The sequence below is a fragment of the Chamaea fasciata genome, unplaced genomic scaffold (assembly GCF_029207755.1).
Source record: "Chamaea fasciata isolate MVZ Bird 193981 ecotype frontalis unplaced genomic scaffold, bChaFas1.0.hap1 SCAF_21, whole genome shotgun sequence".
Taxonomy (NCBI): Eukaryota; Metazoa; Chordata; class Aves; order Passeriformes; family Sylviidae; genus Chamaea; species Chamaea fasciata.
Genome location: NW_027094106.1, coordinates 4,573,105 through 4,590,066, shown reverse-complemented (window position 1 = coordinate 4,590,066; position 16,962 = coordinate 4,573,105).

Below are 16,962 nucleotides of genomic sequence, written 5' to 3'. Positions count from 1 at the left end.
GCAACTGCAAAAAGACATTTCAAAGGCTCCTGCCGTGCCATGTAGATGTTTTCTCTTGTTAGTTTGGACTGCAGGTGTGTAAGCCTCAAGGATGAAGTATCGTGGTGCTGTTTTAGGTTCGGGGCACACAGTCATGGCACAATAAATCACATAGGAACGCTCCGCTTTGAACGCGCGCGCACAGAAAAGGGAAAAGAAAAAAAGCATCTGACCTGAATCATTTTCTGGAAACACATCTGGTTAAAATCCAAAGTTTTAAACTGAGTAATATTTTAAAATACATTTGGTAGATATTAAATTACAGTGTTATATCTGGTAATATTTATGATACTAATGTGTTAAGCAGAGGTTTATATCTGTCAAGAAATATGAATGATTGTCATATGGGGTAACAAATGAATCCTGATATAAATAACATTTTATGATATTTTTAACGTTATTGTAGTCTCTTTTTTTGCAGAAGTTACATTATTGCCAATTTGAAATAAAAGCTCTGTGGCTAAGTACCAAAGCTTTTAGCTATGTAATTTTGAATAAGTATACAGCAGTACAGCTGATTTGGGGAATTACTGAGAAATCTTAACTCTGCCAGAAGACAAACGCTGAGCACCTATAATTCCTATTGTCTTCCATGCAGGATCAAGTCCCTCGTTTGCCATTTTGTGTGGCAGCAAGCCCAAGGAAATCTTGCTTGACAGCTCTGTTTTCTCAAAGTGCTGCATTTCTTCAGGCTGGATTCTGCAAAGATCCTGCAGGCTACAGAGCTCCTTGGAGCAAGCGATAATGTGCTTTGTGTTCCTGCTGAAATGTACCTGTGTGCCATGGGAGAGGGAGCTTGGAAAACTGGGTGCACCCTGGCAGGAAGAGGGTTAGAATAAAGTTTTCTTGGGTTATTATGTTTTGAGGAATCATTCTCATCTGTTCGTTTGAGGAAGGTTTTTCTAAAGTTAGATTTGAGCTGTGTAAATGCTAACTTCTTTCAACGGGCACTAATAGAGTTCTGAAGAAGGAAGCACAGTGGATTTGAAGTTTAAATCTCAAATGATGGCAGCAACTAGTAATGCTTGGTACATCCAAAATATCTGTAAGTATGTTGTGCAGGTTTATTTTTAGGAATTGGGTGAAAATCGCATTAAAATTTGTTACCTCTTAATGTCGTATGATCTCACTGATACAGCTCTTTAATGAACGTATTTGCACTTTGGGCCATCACAGAAAATTGTTCTTGTTATTCTTCATGTCATCGTCTGGAATACTGAAGAAAATGGATCTTTATTCCAAAGGTCCCAAACTGGTTGGGAGCAGTTCCTTAGCACGGCTGCTCCCCTGGGCATCAGTCTGCATTCATGAGGATGTTTCACTGGACTTAGGCTTCTCTTTGCCTTAATGATTTAATGAAGGTGGCTGATTTTCTTGGCCAGGACACTGAAAGATGAGGTGCTGCTTCTCCCAGCACCTGTAACTTTTGGGTCTTTTCCTCAAGGATTCTTGTGGTTTTTTCTTCTTATTTTCATGTAAACTGTCTCCCAAATTTCTGTCAGTTTCCCTAAATGAGTTCCTCCAGAGCCTTCTCTGTACCCCTGTCTGTTCCTTGTCCAGCCCCTTCCCTCCTCACTTCATGACTCTTGTCTTTGCATTTTGTTCAGTTGATTCTTTTCCCTGGCTGCCAGGAAAGGAGCTCCTCATTCCAAAATCCCAACCCTCTCCACTGTGGAATTGCCCTTCTGTTCACCTTAAACTGGATTTGAGATATCCTTTACTGCTCTGTGCCACTGCACAGCAAGATTCCACAGGGATGGCAGGGAACAGACACAGCCAAGCAGATAATTTATGTTCCTGGGAGATTTAGTCCAAATTAAGATCAAAACTCATATATGTCTTCCAAATCACAGATTTTTTTTTTCCCCAATTATTGTCAATGACTCTAATTCTGCTTGATTTATATCTCTCGTAGTAGCCAGAGGTTTTGCAGCACATAAATTGCCTGAGGGTTTGGCCAGTGATGTGGACACCGTGACATGTAGAAACTTAGGAAAGCCCCTGAGCAGAAAATGGTTGGAAACAGGGAAAATAGCAGGGAGAAATATCCCCTGTGCCCGCACAGGATTACCTGGGTGTCCAGCTGTGGTCACTCAGCTGGATGGACCCTTGTTTTCTCAACCAACGTGGCAATTCCCACATTCTTTGGTAAACTGATAAAGTTTTAGCAGAAATCACATAGATGGCAGCACACAGGATCCAAGCACAAAATCCTAGGATTTCTGTTACTCTGTGAGCACTGCGCAGCCACAGATACACTCTGGCATGTGGAACAGCAGAAAGGAATTCTCACAGAGGGCAGGGAAAACAGCCACAATTAAAAGCAAAGTAAATTTGCCCGGTGTGGTTACTTGCTGGGTAGCTCTGAAGACATTTATGAGGATCCAGCATAACCCACAACAGATCTTCCTTGAGGATTTGTGGATTAACCCACACCAACACAAACATGGGATGGCACTGCAGTGGTGTCTGCCATGTGCAGCAGGAGTTACTGAACACCCCAAAAGAGCTCCCACAACATTTCCCTCAAACAGCTGCTTTTCTTACCAAATGTTCCATCCAGATGCATGGTTGTGTTTTGGCCAACATCTGGATCAGCAGAAAGAATTAGAGGAGGAAAGGATCTATTGGGTTGTGTATGCCCTGGAGCTGGAGTGAGTAAATTTGATACTGAATTTCTCTCAGGGTATGGTTCACCCCGGTTCCAATTTGTCAGCACTGTGCTTGCCTTCTCATCCCACATCCCATGCACAGGATGGTACCAGAGCCAGGATTTTGTTGGATGGGAGGCACATCGAGTCCTTTTCTGGCCTCGTGCTCCATGCAGCACTCTTCAGTCTGACTTAAGCTGGTCTTGATTTGGGAATTTATCTTTTCTGCCCTCTAAAGCGATCAGCAGACAAGTTAGTAAGTTATGTTCCCAGGAAAATTCCCACCTTTTTTCTCACTTGAAAACTTTCATGTTTTTTTACTTTTACTGGTTTCCCTTAGAGGTTTGGGGTTTTGGTTTTGTTGCACATCCTTTTTTTCTCTTTTTGGTATTTAACTCTTGCTATTCCTATCATGAACCCTCATCCACTTCATGCAGCCACTTCCTCGCTTCAGGTCCTTGCCCTTCCCCTCTCCCTCCCTGCTCAGGTCCATTTGGGCTGTGCTTTCACCTCCAGTAACTCTGTCCCAGCCAGGTATTTCTCCCAGTTTCTGCTGTATGTTCAGCTCCAATATCCCACATACCACTTTAGAATTAGGATCTGAAGCCTGCAGTATTATTTTAAATGCCTTGCTGTGTTCTGAACCTCACCTGGGCTTATGCTGTTTGTTTGTGGCACTCTGCCCGTGGCAGGAGAGCTGGTTTAGTGGCTGTGGCTGGGGACAGGAGCTGTGGTTGGCTGCTGGCACAGGGCTCTTCATGGCATGAAAGGACTCCCTGGGTCCTCCCTCAGTTTCTCCATTCTGCACAGCACCAGTGGTCACTGAGAGATCAAAATCTCGTGGTTCATCGAGGGTTGCGGGGCAGGGAAGCAGCAAGGAGGAGGAGGAGGAGGGAAAGTACAAATGAAGCAGCTCAGAGCTGCTCCCGCACCTCCAGTTCCCCTTTCCTTCCCTTGCACAGAAGTGGGTGAGTGCAGAGCTGAGCTGCCTTGGCAAAGAAATGAGAAGGAAGGTTTTTCTTTCACTTTCCAAACACGAGCACTTCACGTGGGACGGAAGAAGGGAACATCCCTCTGCTGCTTTCCTCCAGCTGGGCTTTCTGGTCCCGTTGTCCCCCCACGGTGGTCGCATCCCTCAGTGAGTCCCCCACGGGTGCCTGTGTTGTGATTTGTGGTGTTTGGGGTGTCTGAGGTGGTTTGTTCTCCAATAATGAGGGTGAGGTTTCATTTGGGGAAGCACATCTTTTCTTAGAAAATATGAACACTGTGACTGACTTAGCACAACTGTGATTTTCTGCAAACACAACTGTGTTTGGGGTGGTTGCATGCGAATGCTGGGGAAGGAGAAACAGTAATTCTGAATTAATGCAGAAAGGGAGAAAATAGACAGCCTCAGAGGAAGCCCTGAGTTCACTGCAGCTGCCATACACTGGCAAAACTGATGCTGTGTCCCACAGGAAACATTTCAGTGTGGAGAACCTCCTGTTTAAGAGAGCATACCTGTGCCTGTTGTGACACACGATTGAGCCAAAGTGCTTGGGGTAACACATCAATCCAGCCTTTCTTTAGTAACATGTATGAAATAAATTGGGTTTTTTCCCCCTGGCGTTGCATCATTTCCTATTTGGTGTCCAGATGGTGACAGATTATCAAACAGGGGAGAAAAAAAAAATCCATGTAATATTTTGAATCTAAACATTACCTCCTTCTTTAGAATAAGGAGATCCAGTTTTATTCTGGCCACGATTCTCCACATTTATGTGCTGGCCCTTGTCTGCATCTGCTTGGCATTATCCTGGATTGGGGCTTTGACCTGCTATGAATCCAAAGAAATTATACAGAATTGATGGGATCACTATGAATTTCCAGGGGTGTGGGCTAGTACAGACCACATCCTATTAATCTTGTTGTGTTCTTTCTGTAAATAACAAGCTGGATTCGGCCCAACAAGAATAAAACAAATTGGAAGCATTCATAAAGGGAAGTAAATGGCTTTAAGATGTAAGAATAACGTGTTGGTGGGTTGTCTCCAAGAATCCAGTTTTTAAAGGTACCAAAGCACACACAAAACTTCAGTTTAACGTGTCCTTAAGTGGCTGCTGTTTGGGACTGGCTGCTGAAGCAGGGCCATGGGCATAAGACCTGCTTTCATGAAGGGATTATATGAAAAAGCAAAAACTGCAAGAAGGAGAAAAATGTTCAAGGGGAGCCAACCTGGAGGAAACAAATACAATTTAGTTGTGTGCAGTGTTTATAAATGCAGTTTGTGGACATGCATGGAGGAGTAATTTTTTACTTTTCAGACTGCAACTGTCACACAGAAAAGAAACAATTGCTTATTTGTCCTTTTCAAGGATTTTCAGAGAATACTTTGCAGTTTGACTGAGTATTTTGACCTGCTTTTTCCTGTTTAATAGCTTGTTACTCTGTTGATTATTTCAGATTAGCTTTTTGTGGGTGCTCTTCTTTATTTGTCATTGATAGGAAAACATTTACATGGTTTATCTGAAAGTGGAAATTGATTTTAAATTTTGTTCAAAGTTTCAGACTTTAACATGCATGGGCAACCAAATTTGATCTATCAGTCTCACTCCTTGGTTCTCTTGCATCATCAGAACAAATGTGAAATGACACAGAATGCCTGGAATTGCAATAATGCAGTGTAACAGAACTGACTATCAAGCTTCATATATAGATTAGATTAATGCATAAATCTAATTTGATATTTTACATTACCGGGCTAATATTTTACAGATGTAATGCCAAGTTGTTAAGTAAATGAGAATCACGGAGAGTCCAATTCTGAAAGGATTACTCAGGCAAAAATCCCTGCAGTCAGGGGGAGTATTGCCTGAACGAAGTCTGCAAAATTAGAACTAGAGCCATATTCCCCAGACAAGCAGATTTATCTGCGAGATCTGCCCAGGAGTTGAATTCTTGTAACAATGAAAGATATATAGGGAAAACGAACAAGTAGGTAACCTGAAATATAAGGAGAGACTGATAAGATCTGAGCAAGCACTTGTGCGGTTGGTGATGTCAACAGGAGCCCAAGTTGTTTTAATAAACTTGTTCATAGTTGTCCTATAGTGTGTTTTATATACTGAAGTACATAGATCACGTAAGAGTTTAACAAGAAGAGGATTCATATTAAATTTGCACATAAAATACCTCCATGAAATATGTGAAATGCTTTTCTTTTTTTTTATATGATTCCAATAAAACATCGATCATAAAACTCTGCCCCTCCTGCTTCTTCATATCCAGTTTCAGCTGTTGCTCTGTGTTTAGAGTTGGAACTCATGGCACTTGGCAGATATAATTGTGGGGCACTTCTAATTGGTGAAGAAAGACCCTGGCTCTGCTTGCTCGCTCGGGGGGTATAAATCAGGAGGAACCCCAGCAGAGCTGGTGAAATGTTGCATCTCTGCAAGAGGCTGTTGGGCCAAGCGATAGAAATGCTTGCAGCTCCTGTGGAACGTGCAGTGGTGGGGCTGTTTACAGCTGCTCAGGATCTGCCCCACTGCCTCGGATGGAGCAAAGCCAGGGAAGATTCCTGCCCTTTACCATGAGTTTTGCTCAGTGTTTTGCACTGTAAATTCTCCTGACTCTTGCTGCCAAGCTCAGCTCCCTCCTTCACAGTTTCGTACTCTGAGTGTGAACTGATACTGGTGGAAATCCAAGGGTAAAAAAGTGGTGAGTATAAAGCACAGATCTGTAGCCTGGATCTGAGAGGAACAGCTTGACCACAGAGGAAGTTATTTGCACAAAAAGTATTCAAATAGATACGCACGGTTTACATGTGTTTAGTAAATCTTGTCTGGAAACTAGAACCAGCTGTATGGTGTGTGGAGGCCCCAATCCCAGCCCCTCCGGAGCACTGTTTTATACATGTGGATGATGCATTTCCAGTCACTTTTTCCATCTTTTAATTTGGGGGGCTGTTAGGGACTGAAACACGAGGAGAGTGATTTCCATCTCGGTCTGTGGTGCTTGTCAGCATCCTCAGGTAGCTGTTCCCAGCCCCTGATCGGGGAAACATTCCCACCAAAACCCCTTCCTTCCTTCCCTCCACCTGCAGCCCAGCAGCAGAGGTAGGGCACAAACCCCCTTGGTGGCTCAGGGGCGCCAAAGGAGCTTTTCATGCCAGGCTCTCCATTATCCCACGGAATTATCCTACGTGACGGCAGCGAAATCGATTGAGCCACTCGGGTTCACTGCTAAATGAGAGGCAAACCAGGCCTGAAAGCTAAATTTGCATGCCAGATTAAGAAAGTTGTAGATGCAAGCAAGATCTTTTTCCTTTTTTTTCCCCCTTCTTTGTGCGTGTGTGTGTGTGTCTAACTATGCAACAAATTTTGTAGCTGAAATTTACATACTTCTTGATTCATGAAATTATGAGCAGCTGCTATTTTGCTACATTCTTAAATTGAAAAGGCAGCGAAGAAAAGAACAGACACATTAGGCAAACTCCATCTGCCCCTCATGTCTATCACTTCCCTTCACTCTCTCCTTTGCCAAACAGGATACAATGGCATAATCAGATGTCTTGGTTTGCCTGGGAGAGTCCCCAAATTCATATAGCTGTCGTCTAAGACGGGATTTTTTGTTTTTCAGACAACTTCTTGACATGGTCTCTTGTTCCCCCCCTGAAACGTGGATACATATTTACAGGGGAAACAGCAGAGCACAAAAGAGCTGCAGGGAGAGAATAACCTTCAAGATGGCTTACAGGCTTTTGGAGGTTCCTGGAAGTCTTCAGATATCATTTTAGGGACCTAAGGGTCACTGAGAATTAAGAAGCTTTCCTATTTTTTTTTCTCCCATCTTTTTATTCAAATTACAGCATGGAAAGATTTTTGGGTGAGATGGTAAAACACAGGATTCATAAACAGAACAAATAGGGTTCACTGCTACCTTCTGCCATGAATCTGAATAAATCCAATCTACAGGTAGCTCCATGCTTGGAGAGAGGAGCTCTCTTTGGAGATGAGAACTTCTACTCTAAAAGTCTGGCCCTTACTTCACACTAAATGCCACTTTACAGATCATAACACTACATTTCATCATGATGCAAATGTTTTCATTTTCCAGTTTTGAATTAAAAGATGGATGCTCAGAATTTTAGACCTATTTAACACCTGGTTAAGCACTTAACAAACTAGTAACAGCTGAGTGCATCCCTGTTAAGTGGAGTTTTTTCCTTTTTGTTGCCCCACTTAAGAAACAGTCATTGTCATTCAGTCTCATTAACATAAATAGGTTCCCTAGGAGATGTCCCATTAAAGTGGCCATCCCTATTAAGCATGTCCCAATTAAGTAGTGTTTATTGTATGGCAGGTTCCAGACCTCAAAGCAGAATAATTTTCAGTTCCTAGAGGGAAAAAAAATAAGTCAAAGAAATTACATATTTTAAAAAGGTTTAAATTGATACAAACTGATAAGAGCCCAAAACTGAAAAATGAGGGCTGACACTTCAGCCTTTTGTTTACCCTGTAATGCTGCTTTTCTGGTTTTGAGTTAAGAATGTAGCCTACACCCTAACTATGAATTTCTTGGCTTTGATTTGATTGTGTCATAACTTAATGTTTTATGACTTACAATCACATTAGTCATAGGAGTCACTCAAGTTTAGAGATGATGGAAAAGACATAGGGGATAGACAAATCCATACTGGGGAATAGTCTTGTGATTGCAGCAGTGGGCTGGGACCCAGCAGAGCCAAGCTCGCTGTCCGGGCCTGTGCCTCACTGACAGCACAACTCCAAGACTCAGTTCACAGCATTATTTACGTACCTGAACAGACATTTAAATATTATTTTGTGTGCTCCTGTGCATACATAATCTATTTTGCTCTTAATCAAGGTGGATTTAAGTCGGGGGCTTATTCAAGGTGTTAAGAGACAAGCTCTGGAAAATCTTCCTGCGTCGGCTGAGGATGATACAACTCAGTGTCTGCTGCCAAAGGCTACCCCTTATCCCCCAAATTATATTAGTGTCAGCCACTTCAGCATAAAATCCAGGTCTTTAGCACAAACCTGCCTTCAAAGAGCTGAAATGACTTGCCTTGATTTTGTCTCAAAGCAGGGGAGAAGCAGGCAGGTATCTCCTGTCTGTGCCGTGTCTGTGGGAGGTGACCTCCAGCGCAGAGACCGAGCAGAAGAGGAGGAGGAGGAGGAGGAGGAGGAGGAGGAAGAGGATTAATGCCATCTTCAACAACTGAAGTGAGTGCAGCACATTTACACTTTCAGCCAAGGCATTTTGCACCTGCAGGAACAAGACATCCCTCGTGTAGCTTTACCCCAGATTAGACAACCTGTCCTTCCTCTGAAGGAGAAGTTTGTACCTGGGTGGAGTTCAATAAATAAATAAATAAATAAAATGTTCATGTTCCAGGGCCACAAACTGAAATCTCTTCATGACAGGACCTCCAGAATTTTCCTCAGTACAGGTAAAAATGGAAATGCAACAGATTTAAAGCTTGTCAGAAAATGGAATTTTGATGTGTACAGAGAGATGACTTCTCTGCATCACCTTTTTTTGGTGTTTCAGAGAAACAGACAGTTTGAGTCATGCCAACTTACTTTCTTTATTTAACAGAATCACAGAACCATTTAAGTTGGAAAAGAACTTTGAATCCAGGTGTAAACCCAACAGTGCCAAGCCCACCATTAAACCATGTCCCTAAGCTCCATGCCTGGAAGCTTTCATGCTTCCCTGAAAAGCAATGTACACCTGTTAAATACTTTTCCTTGGTCTCAATAATCACTGGGGGTTTTTTTAAGGAATTATCCCTGGAGTACAATTTCATATCAAAAGATGTGATTTGCACAATGGTACACAAGTGGTTCACACGTTTAATACACAGCCCACACTCTGAAGAACCTTAAGATTCCTTGCATTAAATAAGAGACACAGCACTTCAAAATGATGGTTTGTGAGTAGGTGGTAAACTTTTTTTCTGGGTCACTGAGTAGCAACTGGGTGCTTTGAAAGCATCTTGCAGGAGCCAGGTAAGCTGTGGTGGAGGGATGCAGATGTCCTACTGTGGTCAAAGCAGAAAGACCTCTATCCTTAAGGCAGTAAAGCAATTACACCTGGTGTTCTCATATCTTACTTCCAGTAAATAGGTGTAGAACAGTGTGACTTTGTAGTGCCCAGTAATAATATCAGGAGCTGGCAGCAAGGATTTGCTGAAGCCCTACATCACTGTGAGCAGGAGAAATGGTTCGCAGTCACTGTGCTCAGGGGTTCATCCCACAGCCAGAATACCTGGCTGGGTGTGAAACTCCGATCTGCATGACCAGGCTGAGGATCAGCAGGAGAAGTTTGCTTTTGTCCCTCAGGTGCCTGGTTTGAGGACAGAGCTTGTGTTCACAACTGAACCCATCTGGAGGGAGTGCAAAATCAAACCCCAGCTCCAAAGAGCTGCTGCCCTGAAGAGAACTTCAAACCCAGACCTGAGCTTGGTGTTTTGGCTCCTCAATTCACCTGCCCTTTGTTAAACAGCAGTACTGTAAATACTGCTTGCTTAAGCTCCAAGTAGAAGTCCTGTCAGTATTTCTGGTGTGAGATCACTTGTGTGGGGTTTAGAATTGTCCAGGACTTCCAAAGTAGGAGCCCACGGCAGCAGAGGAGGACTCCAAAGGGCCCTGGTGCAGAAAGGAAAGCCCAGCCAGGTACCTGCGTGAGACTGGAGTGCGTTCTTTCAGCTCTGACACAAATCAACTGCAGGGCACTTTGACACATCCCAACCTTTCAGAGTGTATTTTTTGAGCTCAGCTCATTATCTGAGCCTCCATTCAGATGCTCTCAGCACAGATGCCTTCCTCATCAGCTCTGCACTAAAACATACAGTAAGTGAAATTCTGCCATATGTTAATACATATGTTTCAGTTTCAATAAGCATTTGATGCAGGGCTGTTTTTATTTTTTTTTCCCAGGCAACAGAAATTACAGAGTTTGTACTATTACCTTCCCTCTTTATTTAAATGTACTAGTGAGCTTAAATAAACTAATTAAAGTAAGGTTAGCTACGTGCAGCATAACCTGTCACAATGGTGGAAACATGTATCGATTCTTAATGGTTCAGCATTTATCTGGTTGGTCCAAACCAGCTGGGGATGGCAGAGTCAAACTGTCTGAGACTCTCTGTGATGTTGTAAAATGATGGAGAGGCAGATAGCCTGGAGAAAAGGTGTAACCGGGATTTTCACTTCATCCCCACCTCAAATTTTCCCATCTGGCATATCACAACATAATGATGTGAGTGATGTCATCAAACTGGGAGAGAGGATCTGAATGGGGCAGTTTTCTCCTTTACTGAACTTGGTAAGCTGGCCACAAATTGTAATTAGCAAGTGTCTACAGTTGATTCCTGGCAGAGGCTCAGTCCGCTTTCCATGGACTGGAATCAGTCTGTTTAGCCACGATGATTCTTTTTGTTGGTTTGTTTGCAAATAAACTCTTGGAAAGATCCTGGGCACATTATGAGATTTACAGATCAGTTGCTCTGCACAAGCACAGTGCTTCTACAGCAGTGCAATACCTCTGAGTAATGCTTTTGATTTAACTAGAGCTACCCTAGATTTGCACCATTGTAGGAGCCAGATTAGGCCCCATAACTCTTGCACACAGACTTGAAAGCATCCAAGCAGTTATGAATGAGAGCAGCACTTGCAAGATAGAACAAAGAAAAACCAGCCAAAAAAAATATCCAACTTACATCAGCTTTGCCTGCTGGATTCTTTGCTTTACAGCTAGAGAAATATCCAGGCAGACCCTCAGCTAGCAGAAGCTGGCACAGCTTTGTTAAAAATCAGTGGAGCTTTGCTGATTTATATCAGCTGAGAATCACTATCTGCCCCAATGACAAAATGAGGCATTGAAACAAAGTGGGAAGGCAATAGGGTTTATCTATGGTTACAGCATTAAAGCAGCATCATAAGATAAACTAATTTTGTGTAAAGCTTTCAAAAAAAAAAAAAAGGGGGGGGAAAAAAGAAGGGGTCTGTGGGGATACAGCATGGACTTGGCTTTCTCAGTGTTGGCTTCTGATCACTGTGCCAAGACTGGCATCTTCCCTTCCCTCAACAAATCAGCTTTGCTGCTGCAAACTCTTCATTGACTGCCAATGCTGTGCTACCAATAATTCACCACGATTGAGAAACGTCTCTGCTTTCACTCTGCACAAGAGAGTTTGCTCCTGCATGCCTGGATCTGTTCGGTTACTTACTTTATGAACTTTATTAAAAAGAATCAAAGGATTCTTTTGGGTTTGTTTTTCATAAAATGTCTCAAGCATTTGATAAATAAATAATCTTCTACTTAAAATGGGCATGAATTCTCTAAAGACTCAGCATTACAAGCAGGTATGTGCCAAGCCCAGCTCTCCTCCAGGGGGATGTATATATCTATATACCTGTAATTATAGGCTGATAATTATATAATTCTCTCTATGTATATCATCATTTGTGAATAACTCGGTACGCTGGCAACACAGAAGGGCGGGACTGTATCATAAGCTAATAAAAAAAAGCAATTATATTTTCTTTCTGATCCGGTTCTCACCTTCCCAGTGAGATTGGGGCATTGTGCAATAAGTGAGAAATGAGGAACCTCGGAACACTTGGAAGCAAGATAAGCATCCAAATGCCTGACTCTGTCATTCAGAGCTCAGCCGAACTGTTTCACTCAGGAAATTATGGGCTGCCATGGGAACAAAGGTCCCTTCCCAGATTACCAAAAGGAGTCTGAATTGGGTCAGAAATGTTATAAGAATAGGCTTTTAAATGGCATTTATATTATTTCCCAGGTTAATACATGTTTGAATCTGAGCACTGAGGCTAATGTGAGCAATGTCATTTCAGCTTGATGCAAACCCTCCCCGCTGTACCTGCAGTTCACCCCTAAAATGAATCCTGGGAGAAGCTCTCTCCACAGTCCAGCCTGCATCTCTCAACTCTGGTTTTGTAATAACTTTGCAAACAGCTCAAATAGGGACCATTTGTAATCTGTGCTGATGCAGAATCATGCAGAAGGTGCTTTTAGAGCTGACATATCAGAAATCGCAAAATTTTATGTAAGCCTTAAAAATTCAATAAATTATGGACACGTGCTTTTGTTTTTTAATTTACAGTGTTCATGCAAGTCTCTAATTCCTCTTCAAGATGCACAGCAGTGTGTCCTCAATTGAACCCTAATGTACACCCACTATCTCACCCTCCAGATCCTTGGGACGGCTCATCCTCTGAAAAGCCTGGAAACAGAGCCCAGTGTCGGGGTAGGATTGAGCCTCCAGTATGTAAACCAGAAGTGGGACAAATCTGGGCATGTGGGAGATTATTTAGTTGTGCAGAATAAAAGCACCAAAGTGTCTTGATTCTGGTAAATTATTGGTAGCACAGCACTGGCAGTCGATGAAGTGCCTACTGAAATTGTGTCGATTTGCCAAAGGAGGAAGAGAAGCCAATCCTGGCAAAAGAATTCTGTGCCATGGAAAAGAGAGAAAGGCAGTGTTGTACTTTTACAAACAGTCTGTCCTTAGAGCTCTAAATAAAAGATAATTTTTTTGGAGGTTCAAATCCTGGGAGCACAGGTCACCAAACTCTCTGTACTATTTATTGCAGCATTCTGTGCCACGGGCAGAACTGCTTTACATGTGAAATGAAAATGACTGGAGTGGGACAAATGTAGATCCAAGCTCTCTGGAGCTGTGCTGGTTATCTCACTCCTAAGGTGCTGCTCAGCAGAAACCAAATCAGTATCATCAGAGAGTTTATTTGCACTGGAGTCTCTGTGGCTGTTGCACACTCCTTGGAGGGCTGCAGGATGCTTTTCCTATTGTGTCACTTTTACTGCTTTGCCCCGCAACCAGGGAAATCATAAATGAAACGTGGCTCAATCCTAAAGGTTCTGCCAGTGGTTCAGCAGAGGGTGGAAGCATATCCTGAAAGTAAACACCCAAGGACCAGGGAGGTTCCTCACCAACTCATAACTGAGCACGTGCTTGTAACTTTGCTCCCTCAGAAAAGCTGGTGATGGGAGGTTTGAATGAGGCTCAAGATAAAGTTTCTGGTTTGAGTGATCTGTCCTTTATTCAAGCAGGCACCAGAAGGGAGAATGCACAGAAAGAAGCAACAAAGGTGCCTGAGTTTTGGAAGTGGTAAGACCCCCTCCCTCACACAGGGATGTTGCTGATAATCCATAAAAAGCTGACAAGGATGACCCCAGCTGTACCTGCAGACAGGTTCTGTGTATTTCACCCACTCACCTTTGGAAAGGTTTCTCTCACCAGCGAGCTGCCCATGTTCAGTTCATACCTGTGTTTGTGGGCTAGTGCAGTTGTGGGTGTGAAAGGGAACACTCAGCCACTCCTGAGTGTTGCAAAAGTGAAACGGGTCCGTTTTCCCTGCCTTTGACAAAAATGATTGCCATGCTTTTCTACACCTCTCGGATAATTAATATATCAAAGGACTCTGAAAGCCTGTACTTGGAAAATAAACAGTTCTCACTGAGGAATATGTCCACAGCCCTACAGGAAAAAAAAAATCTTGTTTGGATAATATTAAAGTCTGAATGACTGAAAGTTGGCTGTTGCATGCAATGGTGTAATTCAGTGACTGAGAGAAGTCTGTGTGATAACATCTACTGAGAGTGGTGTACTGTCAATTCACAGCACACCAGGATAGGTACTGAAGTGGGTTTTATTTGAGAGAGGGTTTTTTTTTTTTACTCTTTGGGTCAATAAACCTAAGTTAGCCTAAAATAACTTAAAATCTTTCAGAGGAGTATGGTAGGCATATGCTTGTTACCCTCCCAGAAGTCAACATGATACTCACTGAACAGGAGTTAAATGCTGTGCTGGAACAGGGCTCACGTGTTCTTGCTTCTATAAAACTCTGGTTTATGCTCCCTCCCATGTACAGGGTAGTAAAAAATGCCACAGCAGCACTTTCCTAGTGTTCTATGGTCAAGGACATGAAATGTCTTCACAAGCAGGAATGAATATTGACAAAAAAAAAAAGAACTCTGTAAAAAGGTTAGGAATTAATATGACAGTATAACACATGGGGAAAAAAAATCAGACTCAGTTGATTAAGAAAGTTTGTCAAGAGTGTCCCAAGTTGTATTTATTTCTTTGTTCCAAGTAGATTAGATTAGTAGCATTCATTAGATTTTAAGAGATATTAAACAACCTAGAGCTCCTGTTGAGTTTATAGCAGTAATAATTCCTAGAAAAATGTATGTAGTCACCATAAATGTGGAGTATTAATGTGCTATTCTACTCTTGAAAAATGGATAATACACATCCTAAAATACCAAAGTTTTGGGGGTTGTCAGACTAAACAGACTAAAATTTGGCTGCAAAAATTGACTATTGTAGAGCCCGTGCAGCTCTGGAGAAGTGAGAGAGCATTTTGCACATCTCCTGTCTCACAAGCAAAATGATGAGTGTTCTCCTCAGGTACATCTCTTGCTTTTTCGTTTTCAGCTGGCCAAGTTCAATTAACCAGGTGTGGTATCATTCACTCCTTTATTAAATCATATATTCAAAGAAGCTGTTCGAGGCCAAATGAATTTTGTTTGTGTGGCACTAACAATTGAGCACTTCTAGCAGAAATAAAGGAGTGAGGAGTGAATACTTGGAGAAATAATCGTGTTTTGCGCAGTGCTCTCTCTGTAATTCCCTCCTGCGGTGGCAGGAGAGAACGATAGAAATCTATCTGTTCCCAAGGTGAATTGCTTGAGAATCTCATCTTAATAGGGTGGGGGCATTGCAGGATGGGGAAGGTGAGAAGTTTCTTGCGTTTCTGAGGGCTAGTCTGGGCTAATTCCTTTGTGCTTGTCGGGAGGTATCAATTCCTGAAAAGGGAGTTTCCTTTCTCTTTCCTATGACTCGTCAGGACGGTGCCTACACGCTGAACATATCTACATACGGGCTGACTTCCCCGCCTGCTTGGTGCCTACTGGCCCCACTCCCTTATCTAATCAAGGTTCAATCAAAGTTAATTAGGGATCTAGTTTTCTGTTCCTGCATTAGGCGTAAAGCAAAAGAAGCTCCTGGGCATATCTGATCAAGGAGCTGATCTGTGTTATAACTATGTAATAACTGGCACAACTGTGTAATTACAATACAGCCCTATCTCAGGTTACATCATTATCATTATGCTTAACACTAAAACAAAGTGTGGTTATCATGGTTGGTGTCAACACATTTGTGATGTGCCACCCAGGAAGAGGAGGATGTACACATGTCACCCAAGCCCTACTTGAGCCTGGAAAAAAGTTTATTCCTGCAGACAGGGCATAAGGAGACAGAGAAATTCACAGAGCACTGACTATTGGGGGTTAAATTTAACCTTCCTTTACCCTTCCTCTTCCCTTCCTTAGCCAAGACTTTCACTTGTCAATGAGGACTTGACTCTGCAGTCACTGATAATAAAATGTAATCTACCTCTGGGTGTCTGTAGTCTATTTCCACAGGGGAGAGATCTGCAAAGTTCCAAGAGTGGTGTTAACTCGAAGGCTTTGCACTGAGAATGTATTTTTTAGTTCTATTTTCCTGCTTTAGTGGTAGTCTAATGAACTAACGTGTATCTATAAAAAGGAGATGCTGTGGAACTTGTAAGAAGTGCAATTCACTTGAAGGAAAGCCAGTATTGAAAATCCCATTTCTGCATCTTCTGCTTCTTGCTGAGTTGAGTTATAAAATATTAGAAAAGCCATATTGCACAGCTTTTGGCCACCAATATTTATGTGCAGTCTTAAATATCAACAGCTTCAGCCATTTTTTGTTAATGATAGGTCTGGATGTGATTTCTTAGCTAAAGACAGGTTCCTTAGCTTACCTCATATCACGGCATCTGGTATCTCTAATTGGAATCATTTTCATAATAACCATGAGCAATATACATTACCATCTAAATATGAAGGCTGACTGCAATACAGACTTGTCTACAGCTTTTTAGGTATCCAGGATCCTGTCCAAAGCCCCTTAGACTTGAGGGAAAGACTCCTGCTGATGTATCTTATCTAAATTAGGTGCAATGTATCAAAAAGCTCTCCTAGACTCCATATAGAAAAGCAGAAATCTATTCAGCAATAAGAAGTTTCAGTGCAACTCTGTCAAACCCTTCCAAAGGTGGTGTCCCATTGTGTCACCAAATCAGGCCTAATTCAGTCAGGCTTTAGATACTTGCACAGCTTGAAATGCCAGAGTAGCTCTGCAGATTTTTAGGGAGTTCAAGGCATTCGGTAGGTTGTCTCTCAC